At 41.1% G+C, this 24,396-nt stretch overlaps 1 protein-coding gene across 26 annotated transcripts in view; it reads left to right on the top strand.

Moving 5' to 3' along the window:
• The window catches only part of LOC102943985 (poly(rC)-binding protein 3), a 703,847-nt gene that overhangs the window by 482,254 nt on the left and 197,197 nt on the right, over positions 1–24,396 (top strand). Inside the window, exon 1 of one of the 26 annotated variants that reach the window (XM_037889901.2) lies at positions 22,745–23,352. The exons of 21 other annotated variants lie outside the window; for them this stretch is intronic. The gene's annotated coding sequence lies outside the window, so the exon portion shown is untranslated. Of the gene's footprint in view, positions 1–22,744; positions 23,353–24,396 lie in introns of those variants that run through there. 4 more of the 26 variants (XM_043540391.1, XM_043540395.1, XM_043540393.1 and 1 more) reach the window with 4 other exon arrangements.

Here is a 24,396-nt window from a genome sequence, read left to right as displayed (position 1 = left end):
AGGAAAAGTTTTCAGAAAAGTCAAAACTGTTCATTTTGACATTTCTAAATTGAAACATTTTGACTTTTTGTTTTGGACAGACATTTTATTTGTAATTTCTCAATTTTATTTAAAAAAAAACCACCCACCAATTAAACATTTCAAACTTCAAAATCAAAACAAAGCATTTCATTTTGGATCAACCAGAAGGTTTTGGTCAACCCAAAATTAAACATTTTTGGACATCACACACACACACACACCCACCCACCCACCCACCCACCCCCATTTCAGCTGGACCCCAAACTATTGTTTGTAATTTGTTGGTTCTGTTACTGAACCAAAAAATTGGTTGTTCACACTACTTGAATTGCTAATCTTTGGCTCATGTTGGTCACGTGATGTACTGTGTATAGTGCACTGCTATACTCTAACCTGGGAGTCCTGTGGAACAGCAGACACAACAGCTTTTAGAAGAACCCTGCACAAGATGCTGAAAATGGAAGAGTTACTGGCTTTCCTCCATGCATGCTTTCCCCATGGAGGAGAAGAGTTTGAATAGAGGGAGACTGGATGTGTGTGGAGTAGTGAGAAATCGAGAAAGAATAGGCAGGGTGACAAAATAAGTGTCAGGGGTTCTGGAAAGGACAGGGGAGATTTCAGAGAGAAAGATCAAGAGAAACAGGAGGAGGAGGAAGAATTTGGAATGGGCAATGGGGTGAAGAGACATTGAGGGAGTGCTGGAGGGATTATGAAATGGGACAAAGGATGGAAAGATTAGGGTTGGGAAAGAGAAGAGAATGAGGTAGAAAGAGGAAGAACAGAAACAAGGGAGTCATACTTACAACAGAACCCCTGTTTTACAAACTAACTGAGGATTGAACAGTGCATAAATTCAGAAGTTCATAAAATTGAACATCTCAAAATTACCATAGTTATAGTGCATAAATTGCAGTATGGTGCACTGCATCGTTTTCTCCTTGTCCTTTACATCACAGCAAAGCAATATCCAGTGCACTGAAGGCATTTGCTCTTCTTTGACATGGCTTCTATTGTGTGATTTATTTTTTTCCCTGTTAGGGAACAATGGTTCGTATAACTGGTCATTTGTAAGATTGATGTTTGTAAAATCGATGTTGTTATTTAATGAACAGTTTGATATGCCGGCTACTGTGAGAAATACCCTACCAAAACCAGGCAAGTGGCTCCTATACCATCACTGTTAGCTTTACTGTTGTAAGCATTTTATTATGGCCATATTATTGTATGTCATCTTGTCCTGTAATTTTGACAGATCATCCAAGCTAAATAGGGTTGAGTCATATATGACAACGTGATGGGAGGCCTGTTATTATTCCTAAGTGCTGCAGGCAGTTATTCATCTCTAGTGAATTAATGAACAACCACAATATTAAGGCCACAATGCTACTGAGGTGCTGTCTTTTGTCTGAGATGTCAACCAAGGTCCTGACTCTCTGTTTTCTCAAAGATGGCATTAAAGTGGCATGTAAGCCCAGTGCTCCTGGCCAAATTTCAACTCATAATCATCCTTAGTAAGTAATTTTTAAAACCATATAACATATTTTGCTCACGTAAATTTATCCCAGCAACAGGAGCTCTGCAGCTTAGAAAGATTCAATCAGATAGATTTGGACAAGGAACAAAATTTTACTGGTGATAAAAATCATCTGCAAAAAAGAACACAACACAACTATGCTCCTCCGAGATCCAGTTTCCCATACGTTCAGCCAAACTCTATACATCTCTGGCAACCTTTATTTCACTGGGGTTTTCTCAGATTTAAGGGTTTTTTTGTTTATAAAACTTTTTGATATTTATATGAAAGATGCTACAGAACACCAAAGACTCATGTTCTGTATGGCAGCTTTTATCGTTCAGGGATGCAGATTGTTGTATCTTTTGCTCTTTACACAACAAACATAAGATGAAAGAACCACACAGTGGGGTGCAAATAACCATGTTTACTAATTATACACCTGAAAGGCATAGCTACAAGTATACACTTTTGCTCTGGCGGGTTTCTGTACATAGGACACAGAACCACTAGAGGTCTCACAGACTATTTAAAGGTATATTACACAATTCCTATACACTAGATCAGAGGTGGGAAGACTACGGCCCATGGGCCACATCCAGCCCATGGGATCGTTCTGCCTGGCCCCTGAGCTCCTGGCACGGGAGGCTACATCCCAGCCCCTCCCCCGCTATTTCCCCTCCCATGTAGTGATGCCGCCACACAGGCAGCAGGGCTGCGAGCTCCTGCTGCTCTGAGCGGCATGGTAAGGAGGTGGCAACAGCGCACACGTGCAGTGGGGGAGGGTGTTGGGTGGGGAGCCTGTGGGAGTCAGGGAGCAGGGGGTGGTTGGATGAGGCGGAGGTTCTGGGGCGGTCAGGGGTCGGGGAACAGGGCAGGTTGGATAGGGCGTGGGAGTCCTGGGGGAGGGGCTGTCAGGGGGCAGGGGTGTGGATAGGTCGGGGGAGTCAGGGGACAAGGAGCAGGGGGGGTTGGATGGGGGGGGGAATCCTGGGGGGGGTGGTTTGGGACGGGGGGTCCCAGGAGGGGGCAGTCAGGGGACAAGTAGCAGGGGTGGTTGGATGGGTCAAGGGTTCTGAGGGGTACAGTCAGGGGACGGGAAGTGGGAGGGGGCGAAGCGGGGGCAGGGGCCAGGCTGTTTTGGGGGCACAGCCTTCCCTACCCAGCCCTCCATACAGTTTCGCACCCCAGTGTGGCCCTCGGGCCAAAAAGTTTGCCCACCCCTGCAGTAGATGAATGTGTTAGTGGACTAATATTTAATGGTTATTATATATTTTGCTGCTGGTTCCAAAGTGATTCATCTTACAAGACTAATCTGAGAAAAATTTTGAATAAAATAAAAACCTGAAAGCAAGATAGGAATACAGCTTAAACATTTTATAAATGTAGGAGAATTTTGAGTCTGAAATCAAACATGGCTATTCCATTTGGGGCCAATGGGATTTTTGTTTGTGTTATAACAGTGTTTAGAAAACCCTTCAGATGTTTGAAAAATGAAGAAACAAAATAATGGTTATCCTGGTTTTGAGTGTACAGTAATGTTCCTTATTATCCAAGACAAAGGCTACTTATTTTAATACAGAGCAAGGAATGCTATTACAAATATAAAATTTGTTAGAAAATAATGGTGTTAGAAGAAGATAAAATCAGAGCAAAGTTTTTTGTTTTTGTTACATGTTAAAATATAGATGGATTGCAGTCAGTGTAGTTAAACCACTTCTCTTCTTTGAGCTTCAGATGTAGGGTGAGATTTCTGCAAGCACTCCACATTCAGGACTCCCATTGGGTCCCAGAATACTAGCTGACAGGCAGTAATAAGGGAAAATGTGTGCTTTTGGTCTCTACTAAATTTAATTAATCTAATAGCAGTTTTTAAATGAAAATCATTATGACAAAATTATCTCTGTTGTTCTCTTCACCTTTTTAGCCATCATCTCCTAAGTTAATTAAATGTCATTTTAATGCTGATTATGTAGTTTTATTTTAAGTGTACTGTATGTCAAAGAGAAAGCAAAGTGTTGTCAATTTTTAGAACATGTTCAAACCCTCACAAATATGTTAGCTTTGAATGAATTTTAAACTGATAGCTTTTTTAGTTGCGGGTTCATCATTTTCATTTTCACTTGGCAAACACTGATTCAGGAGAGATGTTCATAGCTTGTAGTATGAAAGGACCAAATTTTGCATCATATTTGTCTATTGTCTATAAAAAGAAGTAAATACTTTTTCAAATGTTTTTCCTTACTGTTTATAACACTTGAAATGTAATTCTGTTTTCTCCATCATACACTGAATTGTTGGACTGATGATAATCCAACTCATATGTGCAGTGCAGTAGTTTCTCCTTGTTGTTTTGTGTCCTAAATTTTTGTGATGGTGTATACTGTTAAATAGCTGCTGCATTCTCTTCCCGAGGTGGCTGCATTGTGATTATTCCATTCCATTTTTATTTTGGTGGTTAATTATTAATACGTGATTATATAAATATAGCTAGGGAATATATGATGCTGTGATATGGTATAAAAGTGCTGTCAACCTGCAGTTGGGATGGCTGCATGAATGGGGAAGCCATGAGTGAGCTACACAGATAAATCACCCTAAACAAGTGTTGTTAAAACCTTTTCACTACACAAATCATTTTGCACGCATGTTTTAGAGAGTTTTTATAGAATGTATTGGGACTATTTTTGATTCCCTCTGTCTGAACAGCTAGGTGCCTTAGTTACCATGAGTCCAGCTGTGAAGAACTCACAGAGCCCGGGATAAACACCTTATATTTTTATTTGTACAAAAAGCATGTGTCTATCCAAGGGTCTAGACCAGGGGTTCCCAAACTTGGCGCAGGCCACCACTTCCCACAGCTCCCATTGGCCGGGAACAGTGAACCACGGCCACTGGGAGCTGCGAGCAGCCGTACCTGCGGATGTCCAGGTAAACAAAGTGTCTCGCTGCCCGCCAAGAGCTTACCCTGTACAAGCCGCGAACCAAGTTCGGGAATCCCTGGTCTAGACCCACTCTCAACAAGTTAAAAATACAATTCTCATATATTACAAATCTAGTAACATTGCTAACCCCAAGATCTAGAAATGACTAAACAGACAAAACCAAGGAACACCCTTCCATCCACCAACAGACCAACCCTCACTGTTCTGTCCTATTCCCCAAAAGTGGGGGGAACCTATGGGCTTTGTGGAGTGCCCTAAAAGTCAACAGATTCTGGCTATTTCAGATTATTGGCAGGGGAAATGAGTCCTAAAGGTGAAGGTCCCTCACAGAGAATCCCCCTGCAAGCAGCCTCCTCTTTTAAACTGAGAGGGTTCCAGCTAATGTGCTTCCTCTGGTTCCAGCTGCAGTAGTGTACCATAAGGAGAGTGGAGTCTCTTACATAGATGCATCTAGGCCATTTAAAGCTTTACAGAACAAAACCAAAATCTTAAGCTCCACCTGGAAACCAAGAGGCAACTGATGCCAACCATGGCCTCAGGCATAATGTGCTCGCAAGATCCCCCACCTAACACATGAGCTGTCACATTCAGCACCACTTTCTGCTCTGATCTGAGGGTAGCCCCATGTACAGCACATTGCAATTATCTACAAGATATGGATGACAGTAATAAGATCCACATCTTGAAGAAATCGTTGCAAATTGCTAGCCAGACACAGATGGAAAGAAGACCATCCTGGCCTTTGCTGTTCTACTCTTCTTCTTCGTATGATGTATGTAGATGTAGAGCAACAACTATAATTTTACATTTAGATGGTTAAACCAGATAATTGTCTCTGAAGTAGCAGAGTGTATTGCTGTGATGCCTCCTTCGTGTCTGTGAATCGAATATTGAGCTGTTATATGTTCCATGGTCTGATCTGGGTGACCACAGTTACACACTAGAGAGTCTTTAATTTTCCATTTGTGCAGCAAGTATCCACATTTGCCATGGTTTGTGCAGATGCAGTTTAAGGTTGCCCATGAGCTTCGTGGGAGATCGATGCCAGCGGTTTTCTGCATTAGGTCTTTTACAAGGGGTTTGTTTGTGACTTCTTGTGAATTCCATTCGGTTTTCCATGCTTCATCATGGTTGAAGTTGCTTTGTTGAAGGTTAAATGTGTGGGTCCAAAGAGACTTATGCAACTGTTCAACTAACAGAAGCTAACCAGACGCGTAGATTGCAGACTCAAGTAACAAAAGTTCGACACACACACTCAGTCACAGGGGCAAAGATAGTCTTCACCGTATCTTCTGGTTGCTACCCAAGCCAGCCAGCATCACTTTCATTGTGCCTGGATTGAGCTTCAGTTAATTTACCTCATCTCAGCAAGACACAGGGGGAGGCATTTGACAGTAGTAGCTGCGTTGGATGAGATAGACATAGAATTGGGTGTCATCAGCATACTGAAAGCGCAACATTCTATACGTCCTGTGACCAAAGGACCTCTTGCTGCCAATTGGCAGAAGGTTACAGCATTCCTGGGAGTCTGGTATTTACATTCTAGTTCACCAAAAGAGTGCCATGTAAGGTTTTTACTGGAAACTGATCATGCTGATCATCATCATCTTTGTGAAATGGATAATATGTAAGAAGAGGTGTGTGGCCGGGGGATGGATAGATATATATATAAAATATAAAAAGAGAGAGGAAACTATGTTCCTAATGCCTTGTAGTTAAAGACAAGTGACTCAGAGGTAGCATGCCTTACAATCAGGTTCCACCAGACTGAAGGTGGGAGATACTTATCTCCCTGGCTGACCATTGTGTATTCTGTGTTTTACAATGGAAGTTGATTTGCATACCGAGTGAAATGCTAATGAAGAGATTGCGGGGGACATCAGAAGGCAAATTAACAGGAAGAGGTCAACAGAGGGGGCAGAGGACCCTGTTTTACAGGGGAAGAACAAAGGACTGAACTAGTATATCTGGAGGTGCAGGAAGATGTCCTGGCATCCTTCATCAAGGGGAAACAAGTTGCCATCAGACTTGATCCCATGAAAGAAGGATCTCCGCCATCTTGGCTGAAAAATGCTTTGAGAAGGACTTTGGGTAAGTAGTACCTTATAAGGCAAGAGGGGATCTTGTTAGTTGAGTTTAGGCTCTAGAATACATGTGATTAATTTATTTTATATGGAAAGCTTTTGTTTCTAATAGTTCTGTTTGCTATTGTATGAATCTCTGTTCTTTGTTAAATAAGCTTATACAGTAACTCCTCACTTAACATCCTCCCACTTAACGTTGTTTCAAAGTTACGTTGCTGCTCACTTAGGGAATATGCTTGTTTAAAGTTGTGCAGTGTTCCCTTATACCGTCGTTTGGCTGCCTGCTCTGTACACTGCATGTAAGATTTTGTGGAAGAGCAGCGACTTTACAAAGGAGCATTGCACAAGTTCCTCTTCTCCACCTCCTCCACCTCCCTCAAAGTGCTTCCCCCACCACCAAACAGCTGTTTGGCGGTGCTTAGGACTTTCTGGGAGGAGGGGCAGGAGCAAGGAAGCACCGCATCTCCACTCCTCCCCCTCCCTCCCAGAAAGTCCTAAGCCTGCCAAACAACTGTTTGGCAGCGCTTAGGACTTTCTGGGGGCGGGGAAGGAGCGGGGATGCGGCATGCTCCGGAGAGGAGGTGGAGTGGGGGTGGGAAGAGGTGGGCCCGGAGCATCCCCCAGCAAAGTTGGTGCCTGTTCTTCTCTGGGTAAGCTGCCACTGCTGCTGCGAAGGTGCTTCCTAGTGTCCTTGCCTGCAGCGGGCTGTGCCTGTGTGGGGTAAGCCAGGGGCACTTCCGGGCTTACCCCACTACAGTACAGTATATAATGCCTTTTGTCTCCCCCCAAAAAATTTCCTTGGAACCTAACCCCCTGCATTTACATTCAATCTTATTAGAAAATTGGATTCGTTTAACATCGTTTCACTTAAAGTTGCATTTTTCAGGACCATAACCACAACGTTAAGTGAGGAGTTACTGTACTTGCGTTCTCTATAAACAAATATAAGTGCTGCGTGTTACGCAGATTTACGTTCGCAGGTGTAACTAGCAAGCTGTGGTACTGTTCCTTTGAGAACAGCAGGCCTGATAATTCTGAGAGTGTCCCATGGGTAAGGGGCTGGATTCTGCAGGGGCATGTTTGGAAGACTCATGAGTTGGAATGTGCCTATTGCTATGCTGCATGATGGACAGTGAAGCCCTCATGGGCTGAGAGAGGAGGGCTCATGTTGCCAATGGCTGGGAGAGAAAGTGAGCTGCCCCCCGGCAGATACAGACAAGATTCCTCTCATGCTAAGGGCAGGTGGTAGCAAGGTGTCTCTTAACCCTGGGAAGCGTCCTACTTTCTCACTAAACCTTCCAGTTGACCCTCTATATCTGAATCAGGAATCATGCAAAATCACCCTTTGAGAATGTTTAGTGAGAAGGAATAGAACTGGGAGTTGCCCAAGATCAGTTCTGTCATAGAATCTTAGAATATCAGGGTTGGAAGGGACCTCAGGAGGTCATCTAGTCCCATCCCCCTGCTCAAAGCAGGACCAATCCCCAATTTTTGCCCCAATCCCTAAATGGCTCCCTCAACGACTGAACTCACAACCCTGGGTTTAGCAGGCCAATGCTCAAACCACTGAGCTATCCCTCCCCTGTCCATTCTTGCAGTGGTCTGGGAGTGTCAGAATGATGGAACCAATGGACCAGCTTTCCTATGCTGACTCTACACTAGCAAGAGTTTCCCTTGCATGGGGGGAATCCTTATCTGCAAGGTTAGTGTAGCTTTGCAATCCTTTTGCACTATTGGAGCTACACAAGGGGCTATATTGCGGGACTGGATCTAGTTCTGGATCTGTAAACTGAAAGTGAAAAAGATAGTCTCTTAATATTTTAAGTGAAAACTTAGAATCTGCAGAATGCCAAACCTGTGAAAACACTCTAAAATTGCTATATCTCCTTTTTTCCCCTCCTCTCTTTTCCTTGATTTTCTTCTGTTTCTGATGTCTAATCAGTGAGGGTTACTAACTGTTTTATTTTATTTAAATTTAAGCACCAAATGCAGGACAAATTATTAGTCTATCGTTCAACCCCAAAAGTCTTGCAACATCAATATAAAAAGATCTAACAGTGGTGATCCCGAACCACAAGCCATATTAGTCTTCGATGCAGAAATGGCTTTGATAGAGTGGGCTGGCGGTATGTTTTACGCCCTACAGAAATTTGGATTTGGACGTATATTTAGTTCCTGGATCCAACTGTTATGTTCTCATCCAACCTCTCACATCATGATCCACAATGTGACCTCAGATACCTTCAGTTTCTTCCGGGGTCCTGGGCAAGGATGCACACTCTCTCCATTACTTTTTTTATTTGGATCTTGAGGCCTCGGAAATAGTTATTTGAGCTCATCCAGATATCCAAAGTATACATCTTGGTTCCATAGAAAATAAATTGATGTTATATGCTGATGATGTCCTTTTATATATATCCAAACTAGAACCCACTATTCCAGCCCTCCCATCACTAATTCAAAAATTTAGAGCAATATCTGGTTACAAAATAAATTGGGGAAAATTGGATCTATTGGAAATCTCCCAGTTGTCATGTAGTCAGGCTTTTTCCTCAGTGGAATTTCCTTAGGCAAACTGATGCAATTAAGTACCTAAGTGTAAAAGTACCAAGAAACATTAACAAACTAGTGAAGATAAATTTAGACCCTGTACTCTCTCAGATAACTAGTGATATAAAGGCATTGCCCTTTCGTGAGCCTGTGGGGAAGGGTTAATACAGTGCTTAATTGCTAATGAAAGAGGTGCTGGGGCTCAAGCAATTTTTTTACATTCATAACTGATGCAGCAAGCCCAGAGGTCCCGGCTATGAACTGCCCAGAGGTGCCAGAGCTCAGCCCTAGCAAGCCCTGGCACAAATTAAGAAGCAGGTTAATACAATAAAAATGAATATTCAGAGTAGGCTCCTCTGTATGCTAATCAGCCTACCTGTATCTAATCCTTCCATTTGGGCATATGAAAGATTTCTAAAACAAAAACTGTTACTCTGCTGGTTTCATGACAACTCTGTTCTAGGAAAAAATCAACAGATCTTACTGAAGGATTTGGTCTAAATTCAAAGGTTGGTGCAGAGGGAGACATATTCAGCATAGCAAAAGTGTCCCATATTCTAGAAGTTTTACAAGATGATTTTGATCTCAGGTTGCAGGGTGATGCCGTAAAAATGCATGTTTCTTCACTGCCAGTCATTCTAGTGTATCCAGAAAGTCTTCCATTTCCCACCAAAAGGACTTACATTGCTTCATTACAGCAGTTCAGTTATAGTGTCCTCCTGAAGTGCATTGAGCTCCATCTTTGGATTTGAACATTGTGCTCAATGCCTTAATGTAGGCACCCTTGGAATCAGATTCATTGTATTACCTAACTATCAAAATGACCTTTTTGATCACTGTCACCTCAGCAAGAAGTGTGTCTGAGTTGGGAGCTCGGTCAACTCATACATCCTGCTGCGTCTTCCACAAATGTAGGGTGGTTTCAGAAACAGATCCTAGCTTTATTCCAAAATTAAATTTGATTTTTTTTCATTGACAACAAGAGACATAATTGCCTTCTTTTTGTCCACATCCATCTGACCCAAAGGAGAAACTATGGTATTTGTTGGATGTAAGGCAAGCCTTCGAGATTTATCTGCAAGGAGCTGAGAGCTTAAGAAAAAGAACAGCCTTGCTGGTGTTATTTCAGAGAAGGAAAAGATGTCCTAAGGCACCTTAAATCATCAGTCTCACAGTGGATATGCTGGTACATTGCTGAGGCATATAGAGCAAAAAGACTTCATCCTCTATGGGGCACAAGAGCTCACTCAGCCCAAGCAGTGGTGACATCGTGCACTGACAAAGGGCAGGCCCCTCACAGAGAAATCTGTAAAACTGCAACTTGGTCATCCTGCATACATTTACCAAGTTATGCAAGGTAGATAGTCTTCAGCCGATTCAGCCTTTGATAAGTGGGTCCTGCATGCTGTGGCGATTCCTTGTGATGTTAATTTGTTCCCTCCTGAGGATTTTTGTCATTTCTGAGAAAATCCCACACTGAGGATTTGTGGACCTACCCCTAAGAGAGACCTGGAGAATTTGTGGTTGCTTACCTGAAAACTTTCCCATCCTTAAAGGAATAGGACCACAGACCCAGCCCTCCCTGAGAATACAAGGGAGATCTTTCACTTGTAGTGAAGATCTCTGCTCTGCAGGAGTTAAAACCTTTCTTGGGAATAAAATTGTTTCTTGTTGACTGTGTTTTTCCAAGGTGTTGATGCAGAATAAAAGATTCTTTTTTTGTTTCACAGTCCAGAGGGGCTAGCTTTTGAAGCATCTTGTAACTGTGGGATTGGAGGCTAGTCCCTCGTCAGCCATTCAATCAGCTTTAAATCTGCCCTCTACAGCTACAGATGAATGGCAACCCACACTGAGGCTCTGTGCACCTATCCCTTCAAAGAAGGGAAAAATTTCAGCTAAGCAACCACAAATTCTCCAAGTCCCAGGTTGTTATGCGCTCCAGAGTGTATGAGCACCTCACAGTCTTTAATATATTTACCCTCACATCACCCCTGGGAGGGTAAGGAAGTACTATCATCCCTATTTTACAGATGGGGAACCGAGGCATAGAAAGAGACTTGCCCCACATTGCTCAGGAAGTCTGTGGTACAATAGGGAGTTGAACCCCAATCTCCTGGCTAATCACTGGAGTATTTTTCCTCTCTATAATGTTCAAAACATTTTTAAAGGGCTGGAATAAAATATGCTGTGGGATTGGAGATAAAAATTCACCTAGGGCCAGGTGGTGCTGGGTATCCTTTTCCTGACTTTGTCTATCTTATGTCGAACAGAATTCTCTTTCCTGGTCTCCTACAGTCAGTTTTTCCCTGTGGTTACACCTATGCCAGTGTATCTAGCCCAGTGTGTTCTCTGATTTGTCAAAGAATGCTCCAAGAAAGGTAGCTTTATAAGGTTTTGATAGCTCTGACTTGAAACTCCAATATTTACCTAAATTCAAGTATTGCCTGCTAACATCAATACAATGTGTATTTTGATGGTACTTGTCAATGTTCCTTCCCCACTCTGAACTCTAGGGTACAGATGTGGGAACCTGCATGAAAGATGCCCTAAGCTTATTCTTACCAGCTAGGTTAAAAACTTCCTCAAACTTTGCCTTTTCCTTGAACCCTATGCTGCCACCACCAAGCATGTTAAACAAAGAACAGGGAAAGAGCCCACTTGGAGATGTCTTCCCCCCCAAAAATATCCCCCCCAAGCCTTACACCTCCTTTCCTGGGGAAGGCTTGATTAAAAATCCTCACCAATTTGCATAGGTGAACACAGACCCAAACCCTTGGATCTTAAGAACAATGAAAAAGCAATCAGGATCTTAAAAGAAGAATTTTAATTAAAGAAAAAGTAAAAGAATCACCTCTGTAAAATCAGGATGGTAAATAGCTTACAGGGTAATCAGATTCAAAACAAAGACAATCCCTCTAGGCAAAACCTTAAGTTACAAAAAGATACAAAAACAGGAATATACATTCCATTCAGCACAACCTATTTTACCAGCCATTTAACAAAAGGAAATCTAACGCATTTCTAGCTAGATTACTTACTAACTTAACAGAAGTTCTGAAGCGCTTTCCTGACCTGGTCCCAGCAAAAGCATCACACAGACAGACAGACCCTTTATCCCCCTGCCCCTCCAGCTTTGAAAGTATCTTGTCTCCTCATTGGTCATTTTGGTGAGGTGCCAGCGAGGTTATCTTAGCTTCTTAACCCTTTACAGGTGAAGAGGTTTTGCCTCTGGCCAGGAGGGATTTTATAGTTCTGTATCCAGATGGGTGATTACCCTTCCCTTTATATTTATGACAGTCCTGTACAAGGAAAAACTGCCAATATAAACTTCAAAGCTTTTCCTATTTTTAGATTTATTCACTCTACAGTTCTTCAGTAGCTTCCTGATCACACATTAGTCAAACTCTGCAGTGGCACAATGATAGTTCTCTCGTTGCACCAGCATATTGAACTGTCTACCGCCAGCCTTTGCATCAAGAATTTCCTTACATTCCTGCTCTCCCATAGAGGAATTCAAGAGCAGAATGTATATAGCATATTAAAATATGTGATCATTTTAGGCAAGATATCTTCTTTTCCTGAGAATGAGATTATATTGATTTCTCTGGTGAAGGAATTAAAATTGACTTGAGGGGGATTTCTTTCATATGGTTAGGGTTTTTTAAAAGCCACGTGGCCCTCGTCAGAGTTGCTGTAACTGCTGAAGACAATATTTGCTGAAATTTTAGGAATACAGAAGATCTAAAGTTAAGTTGAACTCTACCTTTCCAGCAGGCGAACTGGTTGAGCAGAAAAACATTTTGCTTTATGGAAGCTAAAAGGCATATATAACTGTAATAGTCTTAAATGATGAATAGTATTGTGCTATTATTCATATTCAGAAATGCAGCTAGTGTCCTTGGTCTACATTCTGTGAGAGCTATGCTAATTTTTTTGTTTCAAAATACAGATGAACGTGATCAGCATTTTGTTTTCTAACCCCATGCTAAACCTACACTGGAGCTTTTTAATCTTTCTGAAACCTGACAGTATTTCTCCTGCATCTGTTCCTCATTTTTATGTAGCTACTTCGCATATCTATATAATAAATAAAAACTAAAATATTTTCCCACTTTTGATCCAAGCAGTTAGCCAATATTTGGGGTCTTGCAGGTTGTTTCCATTAAGAAGAGAAGTTGATGATGGAGTCAGGTATCTTTGATGTAATCCTGTTCTTTACAAAGAGTGTACACAAAGTCCTCTTTCCCTAAACACAGTAGGAATCAAAATTCACACAGCTTTCTTTTATCACAGTTCCAAACCTCTTTCCAACCAGCACTCTACCCAAAGGCTCTGTCTCTTAGCTTTTTCTCAGGGCCACACTACAAGTGCTCTTCTGTCTGGCTGTCAGACTTCCTTGCTGCCTTTTCTGTGATCTTCTGTGGTGTTTCTGTTGCTTCTTTCACACATACATAGCTCCATCCAGCAACACCCAGCCCCCTATATTTGCATTCAGACTCCAGGGAAAATCTCTCAGTACCTACTCCTGCCTTGCATGGGAGCCTGCGTTTTGAGCAGTGGCTCCTGTTTTTTCAGCTGTCTATTTCATAAAGGAGCTTAATTGCTCTTTACGTTTATTCTGGAAAAAATGTAGCTTTTACAAGGTTTCACCCAACCTCCAGCTTAAAAATATTTATGTATTTGAAATATTAGGAAAATAGAATATTAAGGACAAAAATCATCTCTCCTTTGAACTCTGAAAGGAGAGAATGGTGAGTGATTTTGAATTATTTTTAGCTCTGTAGCTAGCAGTGAGTAAATACATTATTTAGACCTTTTACCAAAAACACAGTAATTTATTCTTCGTACCAGTCAACCAGCAACACCTTCTTACACCCACTAGCACAGTTAGTCACTTCTTTTGTAGATCTTTACAAACAAGCTAACCCAATATTCAAATATAATTGAGACAAACTTGCATGCTTCTCTACAGTCAGGAAAAATCAGCTGTTACCTTAACCCTAACAGGGAAAAATAACTTCTGGGCCTGACTCTGCTCCTTGGAGTTAGAGGCTAATAGTTTTTCTCAGAAGGTATTTTGCTCTTTTAAGCTCTTATGAAATGAATAATACCCATTGCCCTTTGTAGCGATAGTCTGTCTGGACATACTGTTTGAGGGGTCTGTCTGTTTTGGAGCCTGACTCCTCTGTGACCTTTCTATGTGCCTCACTTGGTGCCTGAGTGTAAAGGCTGTTCCTTCTGAGCCAGCCATGAGCCGGGCAGGGAGTGTCTTCCTCTGTGAGAATTATACCTCAGTAAAAAACTTCCCCATGTCTTTACCTCATCTTGGATCCAGCATGTGTCTGTTTCCCTGCTGACACAGTGTCCTTCTGCAGAGTGAAATTAACCCCATGTACCACTTCTCAAAATAGGGTTTACTTGAGATTTCGTTGGTGCAGTAGGCCTTGTGCTGATGGTCTCAGGAATTTCAGGCCAGCAAACCAGACACATTATCTTTGTATGATAATGACATTGGGATCCTCCAAGGAGTAGCCTACACATCTGACATGCAGGAGGGTTATTTTTATTCTGATCAAACTGCAGTCAGTGGAGAGGAATGTGTAAGAGGCCATGGCTGGATATTAATTTTGGGCTCTTCCCCAAGACAGAAGATCTGTTCTGGAGGTCAGTATGAGGGAGTCATTTGCCTCTCTCCTCCGCAGTATTTCTGGAGAAGCAAATGGGTAGTCACTGACCCCAGGAACAAATCTGCCAATTATGAAAAGGCATTAAAGTGGCCATCAGAAGCTGAGATTTTTTGGGAAACAATTGGCCACTGATGGAGTCCTTCCCTCTCACCTCAATTTATTAATTTTAAAAATGTATAAAAAATACCCTGGGTGATTCATAGCCAAATGACCCATATTCTGTTCTATAAAGGTTCTTCTATTGCCCTGATCACGATGAATCCCTTCCAGGAGTGCATTAAGCAACATAATTAATGTCTGTCATATGTGATTTGTTCCCTCTTATCCTCTTCCCAGAGAAAGTATTGTGTGCAGTGGAATGTTTTGGTAGTTTTTTTTAATTTTAATAAATATGCACATGTTGCTATATGGTTATATTAGAGAAGGCCAGATTGAAGTAGTATCCCTTGTCCTTGGAGAAGAAGGTGATGAGGTTTTTGATGGTCCTTAGTTTCTGTGTGAGTTCGTTCCACAGTCGTAGATTGACTCCCAAGAAAACTTTGTCTCCTGCACAGAAAAGCTTTAGCCTTGTGGAAGAAAGTTCCATTGTGCCTAAGAAGCGCAGCTGTCGACCCTGGTCCTTATCCCACAACTGTAGTCTTCTAGATAATCTGGGCCTAGGCCAGGGGCAGCCCTAGACTAGCTGCCAGCAACTGGTGCCCTAGGCGAACCATGCAATCGGCACCCCCACTCCCAAACCCCAAAGGCAGATCTAGGCTGAGGTTTTTGGTAAACTGGGAAACGTTTTGCCCCTTTTTTCCTTTTAATGTTTTTTAAGCATTTTTTTTTTAAATAGAGGCTTAATTATTCAGTTTGTCCATCCATCTATCTGTCCAACCAATGTTTCTGAGATCAGATAAAATAGAGACACTTAATTTTCAGAATAGATTTGTACACAACAGCATCATATATGCTTTATGCATCAATATGCTTTATGCCTTAATTGCCATGCATGCGCAGTTTTGTGTTGCAACCTTCATGCTGTTCATATCCAGTGAACTTGATTATGCTTGGTCTTTGGAGAACTATGCTTTTTAATGCTCTGCCCATTCAACAGAAGCTTGCTCAGACTGTCTACTGATTTATCTATTCAACTGAACATAGGCCATTAAAACAGAGTACTGAATATGCTTGTGCTTTAGACAAAGATTAGACTTTATTTTCAAAGTTTGAATAGTTTTTATTCTGGTGCATGTTGGTGCTGTATTTGCCGAGCTTGATCCAAAAGAATCGAAGCACGTGGTTAAAGCAAAGAGTGGCATGTGGTTCATGAACCCCATAATTAGTTCCTCTTCCTAGCTCTAAGCAGTAATTAAATCTGCCACTTCTGCTCTGCTGATTCATTTATTTAGCTATTTAATTGCTCAACTGAATACATCTTTATCTCCGGAACTGCAACATTTTATTCAGACAAAGAAATAGCATAATCCATTTTTTTCCAAGATCAGGGACGTGTGAAAGAAAAGAGCATTAATACTACATGATTTGGTGGTGTTGTCACTTTTTACTTATCAAATAAAACAGTGTTTAAGGGAAAACTTCAACTGATACTTAAGGATAGCTTTCCATATATAGGGTTGTTTCCTCTCAGAGCTCATTATGTCAAACTTTGAATACTAATAAATCTATTCCAAGTTGCGATCAGGGTCATGAGTTAAACAGAGGAGCTCTCAGGGAATAATAGCAATAACTATATATAAAACAGGAAATCCAGCCGCTACTTTATTGGCAGCAGATTTTTATCAACATTTTTAAAATGTAGATGTACAGCACACTGAACAGTAGCTTTCCTATATAAAGCTCCTTTTTGGGATATTTCTGAGGAGTATGTGATTTACGTCAATGATGTCTTTGTCAGATTCATCTACCCGTCCTGCAGTTGGGTCCATAAAGCACAATGTCTTGAGTACATTCAAGCTTACTAAAGAGAGTATTTGTACCATGCTGATACACATTTCCATAGGTGCAGTTTTCCTCACTGTGTATTTTTAGCATCCTTTGAAGGATGTAGAAAGATTCCTCGATCAGTTTTATCCATAGTTTGCAAAAATGGATGGGAGAAACATTTTACTGTTTGTAAAACAGTAAGGTCCAACTGACAATTAGTTTGAGAAGGAACCTGCTTTGGAAGTTGGAAAAAAAATTAGTAACCTTTTTTAATTGTCATGTCTTTGTTCTGTCTGTCCATACCAGGCATGTCACTGTTGTCTGAGTCTATTTCACTCAGTTAGATTAATATTTATATTGGACTTCTTGCTGTCCTCTTACCAAGCTAGTTGTGTTCAAAACTGTGCAGCTCTCTAGATAGTTCATTGTTTTTCCCATGTAAATTCATTATTTAAAATTGTTCACCAGTTACCACTGGAGTAAAGGTTTTTTACTTGTATGAAGCTTTTGTTCGGTTCTTAGTAACTAGGCAAGAGTTTTGCCTGGGTAAGGACTTTAGGACTTGGCCCAGAGATACTTACATTGCACTGTTTTTGTTGATTTTATTGTTATGCTTCTGCGTGAGCCTTCATTAAACAAATAACAACGGTTTTCTGACCTTGCCAAAACTGGAAATCTGGCAAGCAACTCTGTCCTTACAAGATTGTCCCATGATTTTCTCATAGAAATATAGGGCTGGAAGGGACCTCAAGATGTCAAGTCCAGCCCCCTGTGCTGTGGCAGGGCCAAGTAAACCTAGACCTTCCCTGACCGATGTTTGTCCAACTTGTTTTTAAAAGCTTCCAATGAAGGGGACTCCATGACTTCCCTTGGAAGCCTATAACAGAGTTTAACTACCCTTATAGTTAGAAAGTTTTTCCTAATATCTAAACTAAATCTCCCTTACTGAAGGTTAAGCCCATTACTTCTTGTCCTACCTTCAGTAGGCATATAAGGCAATGGATCACCATTCTCTTTATAACAGCCCTTAACATATTAGAAGACTGTTGTCGGGTCCTCTTCAGTTGTCTTTTCTAAAAACTAAATATGCCCAGTTTTTAACCTTTCCTCATAGGTCATTTTTGTTGCTGTCCTCTGGACTCTTTCCAATTTGTCCACATCTTTCCTAAAGTGCGGTGCCCAGAATTGGACACAGTACTCCAGCTGACACCTCACCAGCAACAAATAGAATAGTTACCTCCTGTGTCTGATTATATACAACACTACTGTTAATACACCCCAGAATCATATTAGCCTTTTTTGCAGCTGCATCACATCGACCACTCCTACTCAGTTTCTGGTCCACTCTCACCCCCGGATCCTTTTCAGCAGTACTATTACCTAGTTATTCACCAGTTATTCACCATTTTGTAGGTTTCAGAGTAGCAGCCATGTCAGTCTGTATCCGCAAAAAGAACAGGAGTACTTGTGGCACCTTAGAGACTAGCAAATTTATTTGAGCATAAGCTTTAGTAGGCTACAGCTCACTTCATCAGATGCATAGAATGTAATATATAGTAAGACGATATATATATAGAGAGAGAGAGAGTATGAAAAGGTGGAGTAAGAGGCTAATTAATTAAGATGAGCTATTATCAGCAGGAGAAAAGAAACTTTTGTAGTGATAATCAAGGTGGTCCATTTAGACAGTTGACAAAAAGGTGTGAGGATACTTAACGTGGGGAAATAGATTCAATATGTGTAATGACCCAGCCACTCCCAGTCTCTATTCAAACCCAAGTTAATGGTATCTATAGTTTGCATATTAATTCAAGCTCAGCAGTTTCTCGTTGGAGTCTGTTTTTGAAGCTTTTCTGTTGCAAAATTGCCACCTTTAAATCTGTTACTGAGTGGCCAGAGAGGTTGAAGTGTTCTCCTACCGGTTTTTGAATGTTATGATTCCTGATGTCAGATTTGTGTCCATTTATTCTTTTGCATAGAGACTGTCCGGTTTGGCCAATGTACATGGCAGAGGGGCATTGTTGGCACATGATAGCATATCTCACATTGGTAGATGTGCAGGTAAACGAGCCCCTGATGGCATGGCTGATGTTATTTCAACATGATTCCACCATGATTTCAACAGTTTCCATCCCACCATCAACCTCAGCCGAGACCAATCCACAAAAGCGGTCCATTTCCTGGACACTACTGTGCTAATAAGCAACGGTCAAATAAACACCACCCTATACCAGAAACCTACTGACCACTATACTTACCTACATGCCTCCAGCTTCCATCCAGGACACACCACACGATCCATTGTCCACAGCCAAGCTCTAAGATACAACCACATTTGCTCCAATCCCTCAGACAGAGACAAATACCTACAAGATCTCTATCAAGCATTCTTAAAACTACAATACCCACCTGCTGAAGTGAAAAAACAGATTGACAGAGCCAGAAGAGTACCCAGAATTCACCTACTACAGGACAGGCCCAACAAAGAAAATAACAGAATGCCACTAGCTGTCATCTTCAGCCCCCAACTAAAACCTTTCCAGCGCATCATCAAAGATCTACAACCTATCCTGAAAAATGATCCCTCACTCTCACAGATCTTGGGAGACAGAACAGTCCTCACTTACAGACAGCCCCCCAACCTGAAGCAAATACTCTCCAGCATCCACACAACAAAAACACTAACCCAGGAACCTATCCTTGCAACAAAGCCCAATGCCAACTCTGTCCATATATTTATTCAATTGACACCATCACAGGACCTAATCACATTAGCCACGCCATCAGGGGCTCGTTCACCTGCGCATCTACCAATGTGATATATGCCATCATGTGCCAGCATTGGTAAACCATTGATAACTACTCTGAGTACAATCTTTCAACCAGTTGTGCACCCACTTTATTATAATTTAATCCAGACCACATTTCCGTAATTTGCTTATGAGTGTGTCATGCGGAACTCTTGTCAAAGCCTTACTAAAATCAAGGTATATCATGTCTACTGCTTCCCCCATCCACTAGGTCAGTAATCCTATTAAAGAAGGAAATTAAGTTCGTTTGACATGATTTGTTCTTGACAAATCCATGCTGATTATTCCTTATAATCCTACTATCCTCCAGGTGCTTACAAATTGATTGATTAATAATTTGCTTCAGTATCTTTCCAGGAATTGAAGTTAGGCTAACTGGTCTATAATTCCCTGGTTCTCCTTGTTTCCCTTTTTAAAGGTAGGTACTATGTTCGCCCGTTTCCAGTCTTCTGGGACCTCTCCCGTCCTCTGGGAGTTCTCAAAGATAATTGCGAATGGCTCCGAGATTAGTTCAGTTAGTTCCTTAATGCATCTAATTTATCTAAATATTCTTTAACCTGTTGTTTCCCTATTTTGGCTTGCATTCCTTCCCCGTTGTTAATGTTAATTGTGTTGAGTATCTGGTCATCATTAACCTTTTTAGTAGAATGAACAAGGAGTACTTGTGGCACCTTAGAGACTAACAAATTTCTTTATAAATTTATTTATAAAGTAAATTTGTTAGTCTCTAAGGTGCCACAAGTACACCTCGTTCATTCTGCTGATACAGACTAACACGGCTACCACTCTGAAACCTTTTTAGTGAAGACTGAAGCAAAATAGGCATTAAGCATCTTAGCTTTCTTGATGTCATTAGTTATTAGCTCTCCTTCCCCTCTAAGTAGAGGACCTATGCTTTCCTTTGTCTTTCTCTTGCTCCTAATGTATTTAAAGAACCTCTTCTTATTGCCTTTTATGTCCCTTGCTAGGTGTAACTCACAGTGCCTTAGCCTTTCTTATTTTGACCCTACATACTTGTGCTGTTGTTTTGTACTCTTTATCAATTTGATCATGTTTCCACTTTTTGTAGGATTCCTTTTTCATTTTCAGGTAATTAAAGAGCTCGTGATGGAGCCAGATTGGCCTCTTACTATTCTTCCTCTTTCCTTTTACATTTGGAATAGTTTGTAGTTGTGCCTTTTAATATTGTTTCTGTGAGGAACTGGCAACTTTCCTGAACTACTTTCTTCCCAGAGGACTTCCCTACCAGTTCTCTGAGTTTGTCAAGTCTGCTTTTTTGAAGTACATTGTCCTTATTCTTTGCTCTCACTCCTTTCCTTTCCTTAGAATCATGAAATCTATTATTTCATGGTCACTGTCACCCAAATTGCCTTTCACCTTCAGACTCACTACCAATTCCTCCCTGTGGGTCAAAGGATTTTGTATAAGATTTATCTAAAACTTAAGCGTTTTAGATGTATTTCTTGAATTAAACCTAAAAGTTCATCCATCACTATGCACATAGGCTCTGACTTCTATTTTTCCCAGAGGGTGTTTCACCCTGCTCTGCCCAAGGCCCTGCCCCACTCTGCCTCCCCCGCACCTGCTCTGCCCCCTCCCCCAGGCCTCACCCTCACTCCAGCCCCAGAACACCCACAGAGTCGGCACCTATGACTATGCTCAGTGCACTACCCCCAATTTCTTATGGCTTGTCTACATGGTGGAGAAATACACCAGACCCTTGCTGGTGCATCCTAATGGTTCCCTAATGAGTGTAGCGTAGTACTGTTTCAAATGACACTATGTTAAAGCACGCCAGCAGGGTCTTCACGGACCAATTAATGTGCAACACACTTTAGAGATCATACCCCTGTAGAGTGCACTACTGCCACTGTTTAGATAAGCCCTTTGAGTCTATTTTAAAAAAAAAGAACTAAGACATCCATCTTGGATGATAACCATAACAAGTAAACCATCTCAGACCCACATATTAAGCATTTTAATAAAAAGAAGCACTTTTCATTGTGGAAGTACATGCAAATATGTGCAATGTAGTACCTGGGAATAAAATGTTTTCCATTGTTTTCGACAGAAATTTGGTGCACAATAGTTTACCACAGCAATTCAGGAACCTTTTCAAATGGTTTTTATCCCTGCTCTAGTATCACGCAAGGGCGTTATGTTAGTGTGTGTAAATTATAGAATTACATACTGTGCACAGATGTATGAATACACTGACGTGATAAATGGAGAAGAGAGCTAAATAGATCACCCACCTGATCACCCTTTAAACATTTTTCACATTTAGGAGTCAGAGTAGCAGCCATGTTAGTCTGTATTCGCAAAAAGAAAAGGAGTACTTGTGGCATCTTAGAGACTAACCAATTTGTTTGAGCATAAGCTTTCGTGAGCTATAGCTCATGCATCCGATGAAGTGAGCTGTAGCTCACAAAAGCTTATGCTCAAATAAATTGGTTAGTCTCTAAGATGCCACAAGTACTCCTTTACATTTAGGAGTGTCTGTGGTAGGAAATAGGGAATTGTTATGGCACACTTCCCCTCACATTAACCTAGCTATTGTCATCCTACCATCAACAGGCTGGAAATTGCTATCCTTCAGAGACTGCTGGGTTTACAAGCAGTGGAATGCAATTGAAACTCCTCCCTTCCCCACAGCAAGCATTGCCCAGCAACTTGTAGCAAGCAGCTGTCACCAGCCGCAATGGGAACTGGATGTTTGCAAAGTAATGTACATGCTTTAGGTCTGGTCACTGTATAGTGAGCCACTTTGCTAAATCCTTTTTTGTAATCTGTAATTTAGTTTTAAGTCCCATTATCCAGCAATATAGTTCAAAACCAAAGGCCAGAATCTGATCTCAGATACACCGGTGTAGCTCTAGTGTGGCAGTGAAGTCAGTAGAGTTACACTGGTGTAAAAGTGGTGTAAGTGGGATGAAACTCAGGTCCTGATCCTGGGAGCAAACATACAACAGTGCATGTAGTTTATTAGCACAGTAATAACTTTATGGAAGTGAATCTCGTATTAATATGTTCAAGGTATGGAAAATGTGTCATTTTTGACATGACGTAACCAACTGCAACTGTGGAAGACGGGGCCACAGATGATCAGACTTGCTACCCTAAGTCAGTTATCTAGTGGACTTGTGCTCTGATACCTATACATATTAGTTAGCAGCTTTCACACATGATTTACTGAGTGAGTTATATAGTACCTACACAAGAAAACTAATGGAGGCATAGCAATCTATAACTAGAAATGTACAACTTCGATAGCATGTTCATATGTCCTATGCTTGGGTGGATTTTGTTTTTAATCTCTGTCTCATTTATTTCTCTGTACTCCTGCTGTACACTGAGAGAGTCTTTACAATTTTATCACATTAGAATGTGACATTCCTGGCCTTGACAGTGCTTTTGTTTGGATATTTATAGCAGCTTCTGGTCATTGTTGAGCAAAGGAGATTGCCCTGCCCTCTGGCCCTTTCTTAAGCAGATTTTGGGCAGAAGCTCCTCTCATGTGGCACTAATTGAAATGATTGGTGGAGGGGTGTGGTGAGCTCACTGTGCCTGACTCTGGCTTATCTGCCAAGGGCTAAACCAGGGGAGAGGAGAGGGAGGGGAAAAAAAGAAAAAAAAAAAAAAAGCAAAGCTTTGCCTCATTCCAGTAGGGCTCAGGGCTCCCGGCCATCTGTCCACCCTTGGAATCAGAAGACAAATAGAGGGACCACACTCACTATAACTGTGCAGAAGGAAATTGTTCGGACACTGTGGCTGAGCTTTGCATTTGAAGTGCGGGCTTTGAGAGCAGCTCAGCAGGTCAGTACTTCTACCAGTCAGATTTATTTGTTCAGATGATGTAGAGGGTTTTAGCTGAAAATCTTTAGTATTAGAAATGGTATGTTATTTTCAGGAATTAGATTGCAATTGAAGGACACGTTTCTTTGAAGCTTGAAGACTGAAACTCAGCTTGCTCTATTTGCTGTCCCATATGCATTATGATTCTGATCAGAGTTTTGTTCATCTAGCTGACTATTACTGGTGACATCCGAATGGCTAGGGCAGCCTAACAATGGGCAAATCTTTAAAAGATTTAAACTAACAAGTTGCTTGAAAAGTGATTTGAATGGAGATGTTTTTATATGTGTGGCTTATCATCTGGACAAGTGTGCTACATTAAAATATGTATTAGGGATTGTCATTGGAAATATGTGTGCTTCATTTTGGTGAGTAACTCAGCCTGAGTCTGCAGCTTGAGAATTTAAATGCTGTAACACCATTTAGAGCCCCCCCCTGCCCCCGATAATAGTTTGCTGTAAGTTTAATGTGAAACGGGGAAAGGCAAGAGCAAGCTATTCGCTATGAAAACCACGAGCTGTAGTGGTATGATTAGAAAGGCAGAGGCTAAGAAGTTTTTGACATATTGTAAACTGGCATTACAGTAAAAAATCAAGTGAATTGTAATATTTTCTCACATAGGGAGGTTTCATCATTTGAAGTTACGTGAACATATTTAATATTTCATTCCAAAGTCTTGGGGTTTTTTTACCTTACTAATGAATGAACTTAAGTAAACAAGTGTATAGTCTAATGCTGTACATTGGACAAGAGAAATAAAGAAAAAGTACAACTTCTTACATCATATTTATTTTACTTAAGGAAAATTCAGTATTATTCAGCAAATTAACAAAAATGTTATAATAATGGTAATAAAATCATCGTAGGTCTCTGGATTTTTTAAAAGTCAAACTATTATTTTTAGGATGGAAAAACTGTACAGTTAAGGCTAACTACATTTAAATTCATGTGACACATCTGTTATATAATTTCATATAAGCATCTTGAAGATCTGAATTATTTTTA

This window comes from Chelonia mydas, chromosome 2 (genome assembly GCF_015237465.2).
Source record: "Chelonia mydas isolate rCheMyd1 chromosome 2, rCheMyd1.pri.v2, whole genome shotgun sequence".
Taxonomy (NCBI): domain Eukaryota; kingdom Metazoa; phylum Chordata; order Testudines; family Cheloniidae; genus Chelonia; species Chelonia mydas.
Note: the sequence above shows the minus strand (reverse complement) of the source record. Positions and strands in the feature narration are given on the sequence as shown.